Source organism: Cetorhinus maximus, chromosome 2 (genome assembly GCF_964194155.1).
Source record: "Cetorhinus maximus chromosome 2, sCetMax3.hap1.1, whole genome shotgun sequence".
NCBI lineage: Eukaryota > Metazoa > Chordata > Chondrichthyes > Lamniformes > Cetorhinidae > Cetorhinus > Cetorhinus maximus.
The window spans coordinates 54809990-54828400 of NC_135880.1; the positions used below are offsets into that span (position 1 = coordinate 54809990).

The 18411-nt window shown below is 40.1% G+C and overlaps 1 long non-coding RNA gene across 2 annotated transcripts in view; it reads right to left on the minus strand.

Moving 5' to 3' along the window:
• Nucleotides 1-7380: 7380 nt before the first annotated feature.
• LOC144694466 (uncharacterized) overlaps nucleotides 7381-18411 on the minus strand; it is a 261059-nt gene continuing 250028 nt past the window's right edge. The window contains exons 5-7 of one of the 2 annotated variants that reach the window (XR_013579759.1): nucleotides 13150-13281; nucleotides 9407-9456; nucleotides 7791-7934 (exon numbers count right to left, since the gene is read on the minus strand). This is a non-coding gene — a long non-coding RNA (uncharacterized LOC144694466). Of the gene's footprint in view, nucleotides 7935-9406; nucleotides 9457-13149; nucleotides 13282-18411 lie in introns of both variants that reach the window. The other variant, XR_013579760.1, reaches the window with a different exon arrangement.

The following is an 18411-nucleotide window of genomic DNA, read 5'->3' on the forward strand; positions in this document are numbered from 1 at the left end:
GGAAACAAACCAGGATGCTTTTTTCTGTAATACCTCTGTTGAATACACCTCCACAGTCTGCTCAACTACAGTATCCATCACCAACATCTGTGACCCAGCTATAGCATTACATAAAATAAATTGCAACCCTGCAATGGGCAATTTTTCCACTACTCTGACAATCATCGCACCTGACTTCCACTTACTCTTTAAATTTACCTTCCACAACGGAATAGGTTTAGCATCTCCATGAACCCCACTTATCCACTTATTGTCACCTGTTCCTGCAAAACTCCCTCTGAACAACAAATATCGCTACACCACAACATTAAGGATTGGCTAGCCCCTGTGTTCTTAAAATTTTTATATCTTTACCTACTTCATCCTGTACACACGGCAAGGCTTCACATACAAAATCTTTAACCACTTTTGCAACCTGCTCCTCAGAACTCCCTTGGGTAAATTGTGAACACATTCCCATTTCTTTACTTATCACTTATTCTTCCTGTTTTACCTGTACACAAACCACTGGTTTTTCCTGGGCCTGAACCTCAGAACCCATAGTACATTTACTTCCAGAACTTTTCTGTATCCCAATAACTCCAACAGATTTTCCCTGTAATTTCCAACACATTGACTTTGTGTGCCCAACTTTATTACAATGGAAACACCTCAGCATTCAAGTGTCACTTCTACCCTCAGCACCTTCCTTTTTAGTCTGAGAAAAAACTTCCTGGGAATATCCACCTACTCCTTATCTTCCCTGACTACCCACCTTCCTTTCACCTTCCAACTTTCTATCCTTCTCTGAGTTGAAAGGGCAACAAAAACAAGGTTTAGATCTATGAAATAACTCATAATCATCAACTATCTCTGCTGCTTGTTTTACCATTTTAACCCTCTGTTCCTCCACATGAGTTCTCAAAACCGAAGGAATTGAATCTTTAAATGCTTCCAAAAGAATTACATTTCTAAGAGCTGCATATGTTGTCTCTATCTTTAATGCCCATATCCACCAGTCAGAATTACTTTTGTTTTTTACTCTCTCAAACTCAATATAAGTCTGCCCAACAAAAGCAGAAAATGCTGGAAAAACTCAGGAGGTCTAATGGACGGAAAAACAAAGTTAACGTTTCGAGTTCGTATGGCTCTTGCACACGCTGTTTCCTTATATTCCTAAATTTCAGCTTGTATGCCTCAGGAACCAATTCATATGCACTCAGAATAGCCTTTTTTTTTACCACATCATAGTCCACTGACATTTCTTCTGCCACTTCTGACACTTCTTCTACCCACCAACCTAGCTTGTAACAGCAATGTCCAGTTTTCTTGTGGCAATCTCATCTGTTTAGCAATCTTCTCAAATGAAATAAAGAATGCCTCCACATCTCTTCCTTCAAACTTCAGAAGAGCTTGCACAAATTTAAACATCTCCCCACTGGGTTTTAGGTCAAAGATTTTTTCATCATCAAAGCTTTCCTCAGCACCTGATGTCTCTCTTTTAAAATCCAGCTTTTTAAGTTGGTACTCTCTTTTTCTTTCCCTCTCTCTTTCTTCCTTTTCTAACTGTGCCATTTCGAATTCCCATTCCTGTCTTTTTGCTCTCTTCTGCCTTTCTGCCAGTTCCCTTTTGAATGCCCTTTCTTTCTCTGTTGCCTCTAGTTCCAGTTTTTTAATTTCCTTTGCTTGTTCTTTTCAAGCTACTTCATTTCTAACTGAAGCCTCACTACCTCCAGTTGTGACTCACTAGGGTCAGGTATCACTTACAACTTCAGATGCTGTGCTATTACTTCAACTATGTCTGCTTTCTTTGCCTCTACAGGTAACCTCAACTGCAACTTATCCACCAACTCTGTTAACTAACCCTTAGATACCTTTTGTAATCCAATCAGAATTACATCTTCTGCTTCCAAAATTGTTTTAGCAATGGATACAGCCATTTTGCAGTCTCGCCACTTTAAAAATCCCTCACACCAACTCTTAAACACAAAGTGCTTCTCGTTCTCATAACCTTAAGAATCACCAACCCCAAACCAATCAAGGAATTCCAAATATCCCGCAAAGAGCCCCAATTTGTTATGACGCGGCAGATGATGTGTGCCAGATGGATTGAATCCATGAGGGAAACCTGATCACGCTATCACAACAAATTTTGCAATTTGTACTTATTTCAAGATGCGTGCCCTGAATTCAGAAGTAATAAGTCCACCAAGGCTTCAGAGATGTTTTTTTTTAACTAATTTAAACATTTAAAAACAAAAGAAAAGAGTTCAAGCACATACATAGGTCTACAAATTACGACTATAATAACTCCTAAAACCCCCCAAAATTAATCAGGCTTCCAGTTACACCCCCATTAGGACAACAGTAAAAACATAGATTTTAAACAGATCCAGGCAAGTCAACACAATACCTTGGACAGTAGAATTCAAAATAGCTTTTCCCAGCTTTAGTTTCTATAGACAGCAAGTTTAATGCACAAACACTGGAGGGTTGTCACACTTCTGGCAGACCTCACAATGCCTTCCCTGTCACACAGCTTAATTCTCCTTTATACATGTTTCTCCTTTTTAATGTAAATTCCATTGCTCTCATATGTCTTTGGAACTTTACCTTTCTCATAATATAAATCTTTTCATGGTGCTAATATTGTTAGTAACCTTTGGGAAAGATAAACATACTGCTTGGCCTAGCTTCTCTGGCTAGGCGTAAACATCCTACCATATCTTTGAAATTCAAACTGCCCTAATTCATCTAAAAATGCAAATTCCCCTCACCTTACATTCTAAGACTTCAGCCATGTTTACATATTTAGCATTTCAAACCTAGCTTCTTTTGATGAGTCAAAGCATCCAGACCAGCTCTCTACAACTCAATTAAACCACACACACACAGGGAAACTATCCAAACCTCACTATCAACTTAGTTTTACAATAAATCAATATAATTATGAGAATTATTATGCTTTCATGACAATGGAAAATATTATGATTGCAGTTCCAAATGTTGGGATTTGTCTCTGAATTTGAGAAGCACAGCTCTAGGGATTCAATATACAAATAATCAAATTAAGTGGCATTTACAATACTGGCAGGTAAGGAGATCTTCTCACATGTTGCTGAAGTAAAGATCAATATTTTTGTCTGCCTGACATTTTTGTATAATTTTGTGAACTTTGTACTCTTTGCAGGTGTCCTGTGATTAGTATCCTTCAAAGTGGAACTGGAATAAGAAATATGTTGTTATGAGAAAGTGGATTCATCCATAATTGTGGTGAATAAAAGATCCAAGGAATGGTTAATTAATGATTATGACCAGTTAAAAATAAATTGTGTTATGAATTTCTTTATGTTCATCACAATGATGGTAAATATGCCAGGAATTACTGTTACTGATATTAGCAGATGAACAAAGAACACATTTATATGACTTTCCACCATCTGATTTTTAAACAGAGGTTGTTATAGAGTCTGAATTCAAATTCTCTGGGCTAGTTTGCACTGTTTCTGTGTTTGCTATCCCATAATTTCCATCCATTGTTTACTGTGGCCTGTTAAGAGCAAAAATAGAAACCCCATTTTTAGTTCATGTGAATATAGAGAAAGGAATAGGCCATGTAACCTCTTGAGCCTCTATTGTTACTCATTAGATCATCGCAGATTTTTACCTCAACCCCATTTACTGACCTTAGATCCATTTCACTTGCCGAACAAAATTTTGCTCTGATTGCATGTTGATGATTTATTGCCTCATTTCTAATCTCAATATGCAACTTCTAACCTGTGGGGAAATTGGGTCCAGAATATCTATATATTTCAGGTGGGAAGCAGTACAGATAAAGAAGTTTGGAGCCAACACTAGGACCACAGTATAATTTTGAGTGAACAGTGGCGGGAGCATGCTCTACCACTTGCTGCTGGGCATCAAGTGACTGCTGCAGGTTGCTCACAAAATAGCCTAAGGTAAGTATTTTATTGCTGAAAAAAGAGACATTTTTTGTTGAAAATTTTCATCTTGCTCTCATCAGGGCAGTTCGCAAGAATACCAAATGTAAAGGGAACAACAATTTACACTGTATGATAAGAGGGTGCCAACTGGCTAATCAGATTCAAGCTGCCAGGTTTAAATTTCAAACAATTCTTGGCAGTTAACTGTCAGTCACTATCAACTTGTGCATTCTCCATGGCAACACCTCTACCAAACAGAGTCCATTTGCCAATCAATCAGCACTCTCTTCTCATACAGTATTGTTGTTCCCTTTACGTTTAGTATTCTTGTGAATTGTCAAGCAACGCATGACAGAGTCATACTCATAGAATCATACCTCATAGCCAATATCTCAGACTCTCCCATCACCATCCCTGGGATTGTCCTGTTCCACCGGCAGGATAGACCCATCAGAGGTGGCTGCATTGTAGTATACAAAGAGGAGGGAATGGCCCCATGAGTCCTGCATATTGCCTTGTGACCCGATTACGCCTCATGGCATCAAACATGGCCAAGGAAACTTCCTGCTGATTACCACCTCCTGCCCTCCCTCAACTGACAAATCAGTGCTCCTCCATGTCGAACATCACATGAAGAAACACTGAGGGTTTCAAGGGCACAGAATGCACACTGGCTGGGGGGCTTCAATGCCCAGCACCAGAAGTAACTTAGTAGCACTACTATTGACTTTGTTTGTTGAGTCCTGAAGGTAAGTAATGAGAGAACCAAAATGAGGGGAAAAATTACTTGAACCTCATCCTCACCAATCTACCTGTCACAGATGCATCAGTCCAAGAGTGTTGGCAGGAATGACCACTGCATTGTCCTTCTGGGAACAAAGTCCTGTCTTCGCACTGGGGACACACTCTATCATGTTGCATGGCACCACCAACATGCTAGGTTCAGAATGGATATCACAGTTCAAAACTAGGCATCCATGTGGCAGTGTGGGCCATCAGAAGCAGCTGAAATGTATTCAGCAACAATGTGTAACCTCATAGCTTGGCATATTGCTTACTCTACCATTACCATCAAGCCATGAGACCAACCCTGGTTCAATGAGGAGTATGGGAGAACATGCCAGGAGCAGCACTAGGCATACCAGACAATGAGGTACCAACCTGGTAAAGATGTCACACATGACAACATACATGCAAAATAGTGAAAAAAACATGCTAAAGACAGAGTTAAGCGATTTCACAAATAATGGATCTGGTCAAAGCTCACAGCCCTGCTGCACCCAGTCATGAATGGTGGTGGACAATTAAGTAACTAAAAGGAAGAGAGAGCTCAGTGAGCATCCCCATCCTCAATGATGGGGGAGCCCAGCATGTCAGTGCAAATGACAAGGATGAAGCATTTGTGATGATCTTCAGCCGGAAGTGCCGACTGGATGATCTATCTTGGCCTCCTCTTGAGGTCCCCAACATCACAGATGTCAGTCTTCAGTCAATTTGATTCACTCCATATGATATCAAGATATGGCTGAGTGTGCTGGATACAAGCAGCCCTCTACTGTTGGCTTTCCCACCCAGCAGCCAGCCAGCCTGTCAATCTGGCTGCTGGGCTTGTAGAAAACAGAGTAAAAAACGATAATGAAGTCCTGCTGTTAAATTTGACAAGGCCTCTGCATTTTCAGTATCCCTCGACAAACTTTTCCCACATCATCACGTAATTATCAGGAGCGATGAGCTTGTAGCTTTCATTGTCCACACAGCTGGTGAAAAAAATAGGTGCGTTCCAGCAGGAGGAAGACAAAGTTAGAGACACAATTTGTGCTCCCACACATCCTTGATTCAAGAGCAGTATCAACTGACACTTGGTAAGTTCCCTGTCCCCCATCTTGGCAAAGTGCACTATGTAATTATGGTGTTAACACAAGTAATCTACATTGTGTGTATCGTAGCGACTGGAAATAACAAATGCTACACAGATCCATGGGAAGTATCTCTTAAATAAAATATTGCAATGTCAGCAGAGAGATGGAGTTATAAACTAGTGTTCAAACTTGAACACAGAATCAGATTCTGTGAAACTTTAGATAAAAGATTGCACCTTTTGGTATAGCAGCATCCCAAAATATAATCCCTTCAAGGTGTAAATTTTAATCGCAAGAGGCTGTGGTTAAAAATAATGTGATGGCATTTAACCTTACTCTTGGTATGCACTTTCACAATTAAAGTATTTTTCTCATATATCTAATGAAAAGTTATAACATCTATAAGTTTGTTTTCATGCTAAGCATTACAATATCATTAGAAAACTGAGATGCAGAATCATGTCAATAAGAGAGCAGAATTATTATCCTCGCATAAAATTGCTAACCCAGTCTACTTCACTGATCATTATGATAATATACATCAATTCAGGTTCCTCATATGGCTGTGCTGAATAGTTCCTCAAAGTCAGTTTCCAAGACAATGTCATAAACATTCATCATTAAACAAAAACATTTAAGAATGTACTAAAATTAGGTATAACTTTTAAACATGTTTAAGGTGTCACCCTGGTGGTGAGATTTCTTCTGTGAGTTGCTCATTGCAGTCAAAACATTTTACATTTATTCCACTACATATAAAATGTGGTAAGTATAGGACACTTCAGATATCGTATTTGTTTAGGAGGAGGTTGGTTATACAAAAAAAATAGCAGATAACTGCGCAATGATGATGCAATTTCAGTTAATACCAATAGGACACTTTTACAAGTGACATCTTTTTATTTTGGTCAACTCTTAGTTAAAAAGGTAAATAATCTTGTGACCAAAACCCACAATGTGATTGGCGACACGAGTTCATAAAAAAGAGGAATGTATTCTATTTCTTCTCATAACAGTACAAAGTACTGTTTGGAAAGGCAACAATACTTTTTATTGGAAAATTAATTCACCTGTCAAATACCTGAGGGGAAAATATAACAATTTTCTCATTGCAATAACATAAGCTTTTCACGAAATTTTAAAGCATACATTTTGTAGACAATGTGAAACAAATACTGCAGGGTCAAACAATATTACAGTGAAATGAAATGTAGTGTATGATTTGTCTTGCAAAAGCAATGGAACCTTGTACATTTCTGACACTACAGAAGTGTGTACATAGTGGCATCATTTCTGAAATTATTGATAATGGCCATTAGCAATAATCTTTATTACCACATTTCTCCTGTGCACATGACACAACTGTCTGTGAAATCTAATAGTACTATCTAGATACTGCTCGCCTGTGGATTATACTTGCACTGCAATAGAGATTGTCAGTAATGGCGAGAGATTCTATTACTTTATTTAAGATTTCAAAAGGAAATAGTTAAAATTACAAAAATGCAGACTAGTCATATTTATAAGACGGTTGCCATGATTGTAATCATTGAAAAATATGGTTGACCCATAATTGATTCATGAGAAACAACTGAATAGTTCACAGATTTAATTGCTCACAATGAAATACATTAGGGGTGACAATCTCTGACGTAACCGACTAACTTTGCGTTCAATTCAGTCAAAACACAGGCTCCCCTTTGGAGGTATCATTGATGGTTACAGTCAAATGCAATAGTTAAGAAGTCAAACCAAGTATAACTGAAGATATTTGTAAATTAGACCTGTTACCCCAATCAAATTGGACACACTTACAAAAGGCACAATGGCTGTTGGAGGGTGCAGGTGGCTGATTACAAAAATAAGGTTCCACTCGCAGAGGATAAATACATCACATTTTAAATCATTTCTACATCCTACAGTTTGATTACTTAATGTATTTACTTTGGACAAAACTATTAGAAAGCGTTGTTTAAAGTCTGAAATTAGATGCATCACACAAAATAAAAATTTGTACCGCTTTATTTCTATAATACAAAATCATTAATTACAGTGTTTTAGACCAGGCTTTGTTGAAATAATTAATAGAATATTTTCAGTATATCTCTTCACCTTGGACACTACTGTTGAGATTTGTTACTTCATTGACCTGGAAAGAACACATTTACATAAGGTAGTTTTACTCAGATATAACAGATTCAGAAATTACTGAAGAAAAAAGATGCAGCCCAGCAAAATCTAATCATATATTAAGAGGCCAATCTGAAGCTTGCTTAATTAATTATTATGTTTTCTTTAATTTCAGGATTTTCTACAATTTTCTACAAATATAATCCATACCAAAGAAATGTCATAAAATACATGTTTACACTGTTTTATTACATTATATATTTTGCATCAAAGGCTAACATTTAGCCTGTTTTAAAATCATTTTAATTAACTTTCTAAAAATACATAAATAATGTGTATTGAATCAAAACATTGACATTTGACAGATGTCTGCTGTTTTGACGTAGGTCAGACAGACATCTTGTATGTGCATAGTATAACCATGTTTCTAATATTTTGTTAATCATAACTGATCTGCTAAGGTATGTGTCAAAAATTAACACCACTGGCTTTGTTTATGGGGAAAGTAGCACATTTGTGTAACAGAATCTGTTTGCAAAACACCCAAGCAGCAAAGTCAAAAGATTTTCTATGGCTGGGTCCACCTTTGCTGTAAAGGAAGCAGCATTCTACACTTCCTACTGTGTCCCATTTATTCAATAAAAGTGCTGCAAAATATTAGAATATTCATTACAACATATGTTAAGTTATATATGTTAATTTAAATATTAAAAATAATTATTTTAAAATGGACACACCTGTTTGAGATGAAGCAATACTGGACTGAATTCAGTGAGCATTGTTTCATGCATGTTTTTTGCAATGGGTCATCGTTGAGGCTCATTGTAGGCCTGCTGAAATGAATATCTTAAAACTCCAAGAGCTGTTACATATGGGATATTTACTACATGGAAAGTTCTTTCCCTGTCAAGGAAATGCTCCTCTCCCAGGGAGTTCATTTCTAGTGCATTATGTATACCAAATATTATTCACACTTACATATTCAAAGTTCTAGCCCATTACTTATCTGTCACACTTAAGAAGTTTGGAATTTATAAGCATCTGCAAATTTTGCTCACTAACAGCTTGAATTGACCTCAAGATGTGCCAATGTACAATAATTACATTTTGTGACTTTAAAGGGGCAGCCTATATTAAACACAACTGTAGAATAAGTCTATGTGCTCTACATAGCATAGCGCACTTTTATAAAACACCTTATCATCTGATTTATTTTGAGCAATACCATTGGAGATCTTAAGAAGTTCTGGAAGAATTAAAATTAGTTATAATTAAAATGTTACCATGGTCTTTTGCATCATGTCGTGCTGATTGGGCTGAAGGCAGAGTGTCAGGTTCACCTCCATGTGCTACAGAAGAGAAACATGGCTCTCAATCAGCTAACTAGGTGCATCATAGCTCAAGTTTGCTGATCATTTTCATTCCCTGGTAGAACTGTGAATAAAACTTAGCTGTAATTATTGTGTAGTCAAACAAGCTGCCAAGACTCACCTTTCAGGATCACATGTGAAGAATACAGCTTTTTGCCAGTGGTCTTGGGCCTATGAGTTGCAAGAAGAGTAAAGTGAGAAGACCAGAAGAAAAACTGGAGCATAAAAGAAATAAGTTTTTGAAAAGAGTGAAATATTCTGATTTATGAAGTAGATATTCATTTTCATCATCTGGATGATAACCTAGCTGTGTGGGTCAATGAATGGAATGAAAATCAAGTGAGTTCTAAAGAATGGATGTTCTGGCCAGCCTGATTACCACCCAGAGAGTAAAGAGAAAAATCCACCTTACATGTACCATTGTGGATCTTGAACTCTGATGCGTTTTTCCAAACTTTTTGCTATATGAGATGTAAGATTGTACCAACATCAATCACCGGTGATATAACAGCACTGGTATAATATCATAACTAAATTTAGAGACAATGGAATATAACCACAGAACAGCAATCAATAACTCCACATCCAGCAAATGCTAAATTTAACCTCATGCAATTAATATAAAGACAAAAATTGTTTGATTCAGTTTAATGTTTGGAATTATTCCCCAGACATTTCTAATGATGAAAATTCTACCCAAATGAATTTGAGGTTAATATCAATTTGCATTCCCATAGTGCCCCTCATATATAAAACTGTGGCATGGAATTTCTTCAAAGCTACAGCTGCTCTGTTGCTGTAGACCACAAGTGTGGCAGAAGCCTCATTTACACATGCAAATGGGGTTTCCATTGTACTTCCGGTGAAGGTAGGTAGTGAAGAAAGAGCTAGTCTGAGAGAACTCCAGAACAAAGTCTCAGAGGACTTGACAATTCTGAACATCTGTCAATTTTCTTTGCCCATTAATTTTCTGTCTTAAATTTCATAAAGTGTTAACATTTTTGCATTTCTAATTGGTTATTTTCTAAATTTTGTTAATTGCCAATCATAATGCACAAATCCCTTCTTCTCCCAAAAGCTTTTAGCTCAATCACATTGTCATAAGAAAGAACTTGTCCATTTATATTACACAAAAAAACTGCAAAACACATTGTAACAACATCAAAAAGAATTATTTGAAATATATTCCCCATCACGTTCCTACTCAGGCTCAGACTGAGAAGAAAGCTTTTGATAACAGTGTTACTTTAAATGTTTCAAGTTCTGAGACGAGTGGCAAAGCGATTACCCCAAAAAGCTGCAATTCCGTTTACAGCACATAGATTTAGAGTTGTCTTTGCTTTTATGGGCTTTCACTTTCTTTGTTGGCTAATCTGTGCTGCTCTCACTCCTGTCTGCACTGCCTCCAAGGCCAAGCTGTCCTCCCTTCCTGGGCCCACCTATGATCCATTTCCATTCCCTCCTTTGCAGCTCAATTGCTCCTCTGTTGTCACCTCATCTCTTATAGGTCTTTCCCAAAGAGATCTAAGAAGATATGGTCCCTCCCTATTTGAGTTGCAGTTCTTTCCAATTAGGACCTTGGGCTCACTCTCTATCTAATTTAGAATCAAGGTTTAGCTATTTGCTTTAAACAGAACACACACAACGCCACTCCTCCTCAACATGTATAATAAATTAATCCACTAGTATTTATAGAACATGGTAGCTGGAAGGGAAGGCAAATGATCTGGTAGGATCACCCAAAAATGCTGTAAATGTTTCTTAACACTGTAGGACCTGTTAGTGAAAATTGGGTAGTTAATCCTTCAGGTCACTTTTCAAATTCTGAAGCTTTTAGATTCAGATATAGTGAAATTATATTCATAATAATGAGTGATGTTTTAGCTTTGTCATAGTCACCTTCTCAAGGGCAATTGAGGATGGGCAATAAATGCTGGCCGAGCCAGCGAAGCCCAACATCCTATGAATGAATAAGAAAAATATTTTGTGACTGAATGGTGCCATGTTAGTAACGTACCCTTTCACTCTCAAAATACCAACCCTTGACCTCACCACCCTTGCAACCTACCACACCATCTCCAACCTCCTTTTTCACTCCAAAGTTTTTGAACGTGTTGTTGCTTCCCAAATCCGTGCCCATTTGTCTTGGAATTCCATGTTTGAAGCCCTCCAATCAGGTTTCCACCCCGCTGCAATACTGAAACTACTCTTATCAAAAACACAAATTACAAATCCTATGTGACTGTGACAAAGGTAAAACGATGCTCATCATCCTTCTCAACCCATCTGCAGTCTTTGATACAATTAGTCCCACCACCTTCAACATCCCTGTACCATTGTCCAGCTGGGTGGGACTACACTCGCATGGTTCCATTCTTACCTATCCAGTTGTAGCCAGAAAATCATCTGTAATGGTTTCTCTTCCTGCTTCCACACAATTACTCCTGGTATCCTCCACAGAACTACCCTTGGCCCTTTATGTTTCTTATCTACATGCTGCCCCTCACTGATACCATCCAAATTACATTGGCCTGAACTTCACACTCCCCCACCGACGGGTTTTTAGGCTGGGGTTGGGGGAGAAGTGTGAAATAGAAGGAATGGGCTTCCTTCTCGGTTTCTGCCCGCCCCAACCACACAGTGATTTTATACCCCAATTGAGGCCAATTATTGGCCCCTAAAGGCCGTTTCACATCCAGCCTTAATTTTTAGGCTGGCAGGAGGATTTGCCAGGCATGGATGGGAAGGGTGGCAGGGCTGTGGGGCACCTCCATCAGAAGCCCCCTGGGCACTCCCCTTCCCCAAAGGTCTGATGACAGCTGGACCTCCCTCCCCCCTACCCCCACCACCAGCCCCTTCCCCAAAACCCCAATTTCCCACTTTCCACCCTCCCAGGCCTTCCCTACCCTCCCCACCCTGGGACCCGGAAAGCTTACCTTGCTGTCCAGTCACAGAATCACACAGTGCAGAAGAGGCCCTTCGGCTCACGTGAGAAGTACCTGACCTACTTACCTAATCCCATTTACCAGTACTTGGCCCATAGCCTTGAATGTTATGATGTGCCAAGTGGTCATCCAGGTACTTTTTAAAGGATGTGAGGCAACCCGCCTCCACCACCTTCCCAGGCAATGGATTCCAGACAGTCACCACCCTCTGGGTAAAAAGGTTTTCCCTCACATCCCCCCTAAACCTCCTGCCCCTCACCTTGAACTTGTGTCCCCTCGTGACTGACCCTTCAACTAAAGGGAACAGCTGCTCCCTATCCACCCTGTCTATGCCCCTCAGTTCCGGGACTCAGGCTGTGGCATCTTCATGCACTTCCTCTTCTGTCCACTGCAGGTCTTGTTGCTACAGGGACTGGGGAGCTGCTGACAATCAGATTGGCCGGCAGCTCTCTAAGGGGCACCTCCTCCCGAATGATGGGCAGAAGTCCCACCTGCAGCCAATTGGCTTCATTCGAGCATGAAATGGCTGTGGGGCAGGCAGAGTCAGTGAGGATGTATTCCTTGTTAACTCTACAGATGGTGGGAAGAGAAACCAGGCTACCCAAAATATTCAGGCCAATGTATTTTTGCACATGTATACTGATGGCACCAAGGCCCGCCTCATTACCATCTTTCTTGACCTCTCCATTGTCTCTAAATTTTCAACTTTCTTGTCTGACATCCAGCACTAGATGAGCAGAAATTTCTGCCAATTAAATCTTGGGAAGCCTGAAGCCATTTCTTCAGTCCCTGCCACAAAACCCAATCCCTAGCCATCGATGCCATCCCTTTCCTTGGGAACTGCATGAAGCTGAACCAGACTGTTAACAAACTTGATGTCATGTTTGACGCTGAGATGACCTTCCAACCACATACCCACCTCATCACTAAGACTGCCTATTTCCACCTCCCTGACACCGCCCAACTCAATCGTCTGATGGTAACCTGAGGGCAGAATTGGATAAGTCAAATTCAGAGCAGGGAGCGGGAGACAGGAAATTAGTGAGTTACCCTGAAAGACAGAAGAAGTAAAGGTTAAAATGTTTACAGGACAGGAATTTGGCAATGTCAAAAGGTATTTATTTAAATGCAAGGAGTATAGCAAACAAAGCTGTTGGGCTGAGGGCACAGATAGACATATGGCAGCATAATATCATTGCTATATTGGCTTAAAGAGGGGCAAAAATGGCAGCTCAACATCCTTAGATACAGGGTTTTCAGGCAGGATAGGAAGGGAGCTAAAAAGGTGGGGGTGTAGCATTATTGGCTAAAGAATCAATTACAGCTGTGAGGAGGGATGATATACTAAATGAATCATCAAATGAACCTCAATGGGTTGAGCTCAGAAATAAAAAGGGGGCAGCAACACTAATAGTGTAATATAGACCGCTAAATAGTGAGGGGGAGATAGAAGAGCAAATATATAGGCAAATTTCTGAATGTTAAAACAATAGGGCAATAATACTTGGGGACTTCAACTACCCTAATATCAACTGGGATATGGACAGCTTAATAGGCACAGAGGGCACAAAGTTCTTGAATTACATTCAAGAGAACATTTTTTCACCAGCATGGAACAAGCCCAACAAGAGGGAGTGCAATTCTAGATTTAGTTTTAGAAAATGAAACTGGGCAAGTGGATGAAGTAGCAGTGGGTGACCATTTTGGAGGTAGTGACCATAATACAGTTAGATTTAGCATAATTATGGATAAGGATAAGGATAAAACAGGAGTGAAAGTTCTAAATTGGGAAAGATCAATTTTATGAAGCTGAGAGGTGATCTGATGAAAGTAGACTGGTTACAGCTACTTGAAGGGAAATCAGTGACAGACCAGTGGGAGGCATTCAAAAGCGAGATTCTAAGAGCACAGTGTAGACATATCCCCACAAATAAAAAGGGTGGTACTGCCAAATCTAGGGCCCCCTGGTTATCTAGAAGCATACAAGGTAAGATAAAGCAGAAAAATAAAGCTTATGACAGTCACAAAAACTTTATACTGTAGAAAGCCTAGAGGAGTATGGAAAAGGGGTGAAGTAAAAAAGGTAATTAGGAAAGCAAAGAGAGGATATGAAAAAATATTGGCAGGTAAAATCAAAGAAAACCCAAAGATATTTTACCAGTGCATTAAGAGCAAGAGAATAACTAAGGAAAGGGTAGGGCCTATCAGAGATGTGCATGGTCACTTGTGCGCTGATGCAAAAGATGTGGGCAGGGTTCTCAATGAGTATTTTGTCTTCACTAAGGAGAAGAATGATGCTGATATTCTAGTTAAAGGAGGAATGTGAAATATTAGATACAATAAGCATAGTGAGAGAGGAAGTACTGGAGGGACTGACCTCCTTGAAGGTGGATAAATCACCAGGGACGGATGTATTGTATCCAAGGCTGTTAAAGGAAGCCAGGGAGGAAATAGCAAATGTTCTTAGGATCATTTTGCAGTCCTCACTAGATACAGGCGAGGTGCCAGAGGATTGGAGGTCTGCGAACGTTGTACCATTATTTTAAAAGGGCGTGAGGGACAGGCCAAATAATTATAGGCTGGTCACTCTAACTTCGGTGGTGGGCAAGTTATTAGAATCAATTCTGAGAGGCAGGATAAACTGTCACTTAGAAAGGAAGAGATTAATCAGGGATAGTCAGCATAGCTTTGTTAGGAGAAGGTCGTGTCTTACTAAATTAATCAAATTTTTTTGAGGAAACAAAAAGGAGGATTGATGAGGGTAGTGCAGTGGACGTTGTCTACATGGATTTTAGTAAGGCATTTGCCAAGGTCCCACATGGCAGACTGGTCAGAAAAGTAAAAGCCCATGGGGTACAGGGGAATGTGGCGAGTTGAATCCAAAATTGGCTCAGCGACAGGAAACAAAGGGTAATGGCCTATGGATATTTTTGCAAATGGAAAGCCATTTCCAGTGGTGTTCCACAGGGCTCAGTGTTCGGTCCCTTGCTGTTTGTTGTGTATATTAATAATTTGGACTTAAATGTGGTTGGCATGATTGGGAAATTTGCAGATGACACAAATATTGGCCGTGTAGTTGATAGTGAAAAAGATAGCTGTTGTCTTCAGAATGATATCAATGGATTGGTTGAGTGGGTGGAAAAGTGGCAGATGGAATTCAATGCAGAGAAGCATGAGGCAATGCATTTGGGGAGGGAAAATAAAGCTTAGGAATACGCAATAAATGGGAGGGTATTGGGAGGGGTAGAGGAAGTGAGAGAATTCGAAATGCATGTCCACAGGTCCCTGAAGGTAGCAGGACAAGTGGATAAGGTGGTAAAGAAAGAATATTGAATGCTTTCCTTTATTGGATGAGGTATAGAATACAAAAGCAGGGATGTAATGATGGAACTATATAAAATGCTGGTTAGGCCACAGCTGGTATTTTGTGTACAGTTTCTGGTCGCTACGTTATAGGATGGATATAGTAGCTCTGGAGACAGTACAGAAGAAATTTACAAGAATGTTGCCAGGGCTTGAAAATTGCAGCTATGAGGAAAGATTGGATAGGCTGGGGTTGTTTTCCTTGGAAATGAAGAGGCTGAAGAGTGACCTAATTGAGGTGTACAATATTGTGAGGGGCCTGGATAGAGTAGACAGGGATACCCTGTTTCCCCTAGCGGAGAGGTTAATTACTAGAGGGCACAGATTTAAGATGATTGGTCAGAGAATTAGAGGGGACATGAGGAAAAATGTCTTCACCTAGAGGGTGGTGGGTGTTTGGAACTCGCTGGCTGATTTGGTGACGGAGGCAGAAACCCTCGACTCATTGAAAAGGCACATGGAGCTGCACCTAAAGTGCTGTAACCTGCAAGGCTACGGATCAGGTGCTGGAAAGTGGGATAAGAATGGGCAGCTAGTTTTTAATTTTTTCTTTTTCGTACAGTGCAGACACGATGGACTGAATGGCCTCTTTCTGTGCCATAATGGTTCTATGGTTCATATGGCTCTATGATTCCACCCCTGCTTCAGCTCATCTGCTGCTAAAGCTCTCACCCATGCCATTGTTACCTCAAACTTAGCTATTCTAAAGCACCCTGGCAGGCCTCCCATGGTTTACCCTCTGTAGACTTGAGGTCATCGTAAATCTGCTGCTCATGTCCTAATTTGCACTAAGTCCCATTCACCCGTTGCCCCTGTGCTTGGTGACCTCCTCTTTAAGCAATGTGTCCATTTGAAAATTCTATCAACCTTTTTGGCCATGTCATGAACATTCCTTCCGTGGCCAACAAGTCCTAGAATGAGACTTAAAGCTGGAGCTGCTGGCTCAGAGGCAGGGGTGCTACCGACGAAGCTACAAGACCACCATTAAAATAGCAAAATATATTTGATATCTACTTTCCAGAAATGCTCCCTAATTATTTTTAACATTTATAGGAAAGGATTGTGCTGCCAGTTTTACTTTCTACCATGAACTAATTCTCATAGCGCCTTAAATATTCCATTATATTTGCACAAAATCATAACGGAAATGTTGCTGCGCCACATTGTCAATTAACAATATTCCAGGTCTGACAAAAAGTCAGATCTGAAATGTTGGCTGGGATTTAGGTTTTGTAATGGGGTCCCCCCCGACCATTTGAGGAACTGGTGGGAGTCAGACGTTGCTTCTGTGGGGGAGGCATGACGCAATTTAACTGCACTCAAGCACTTAACTGGCCAGTGTTGGGTTTCCCGTGCGATTGAGGAACCTGGGGCTGGGAATTCCACCCCTGAGAGCTGCCAATCAGTCAGAAGTCGGCAGCTCTCCATTGTCGGCATGACCGATGGGAGTCCTAGACACAGGTGAGCAGGGCAGGATGGAACTCAGGGGAGGGGTTTGCCGGAGAGGGCTGGGCAGGGGGTTTGTCAGAGGCTAGGGCAGGGGCATGACTTTCAGTGGCCTTCCTTCTTGCTGCTGCTGGGCCCCTTGACCTGCCTCTCCACAAGGGATCCCCCTACCCCTACAAGGCTATGTGCAAACCCAACAGGGGTACAGGAGAGCCACAAGAGTTCTGTTCAATCCTTGAGTCACCACTGAATTCTGGTGGGCTTTGGGTTAATTTGTTTCAAATGTCTCAGTAATAAGCCTACTTGACATCCTGCTGCCAATGGGCTGGGATTGGCATTTTGGGCCCTTCTTGACACTAACTTAATTGGGACAGTTTTCCCAATGCGGGGAATCTGACCCGGCTATTTCCACCCAATTGTCCCGGGTCCTCTGCCATTATGCCTGCCCTACTGGGCTCATTTAAATTCCGCCAGTTAACTCTCTTTCTCTCTCCGCAAATCCTGCCTGACTTGCTGAGTCCAGCATCCAAAACTGACTTTTCTTTAGTTTCAGATCAAACTGAGATACCATAATAAACATCAAAATGATAGTAATAAAGCTAGCCAAAAGTCAGCAAAGTCTTTAACATTATATTATTGACCCTAACCTACCATGAAATGCTAAAATGCTACCTTATATGAAAATTAAAAATTCAAATGCAACTAATTTTTTTCCTTATTCCTCTGCCTTTGCAATACAAGGTTGAATTCTTGTCCAGTAAAAATTAAGGGGTGCTATGTATATACCAATGTCTAATTGGTCTTATCTTCATTAGAGACTAACCTCTCTATTAGGGGCAAATTGAGAGTCACTGATTCCACTAACCTAAGACCTTTAATACAGCACAAAAACAGGCCATTTAGCTGATACGAATCAGGAGTAGGCCACTCGGCCTCTTGAAGCTGCTCCATCATTCAATAAGATAATCTTTCACCCCCTTGCTTATCAAACTTATTGAATCTATATTGGCTGTTTGTTACAACAATCCAAATGAATACCATTGTCTTACGCCTTCAACCATATTAAATTGAAGCTGCTATTTTTTCTGGCCACTCCACCAACTTGGCTATGTTTTTCGCAAGTCTTTTGCAGTCAAGTCTCCTACTTCTCTGTTGCCAAAAAACTTTGAGATTGTGCTCCCCATGCCCAAGATCAAATCATCTATATACACCGAGTTCAGGAGTTGTCTAGTGTTGCAAAAAGCCACATAGAGTTTTTTCAAAAATAGGTAAGTTATTTGCAATTGACTGCAGAACTATTTATTGTATTAGGCAAATTGGGAATTTTTGGGAGGCACTGTCAACTACGTTATGTCATTTCCAGGCATCAAAG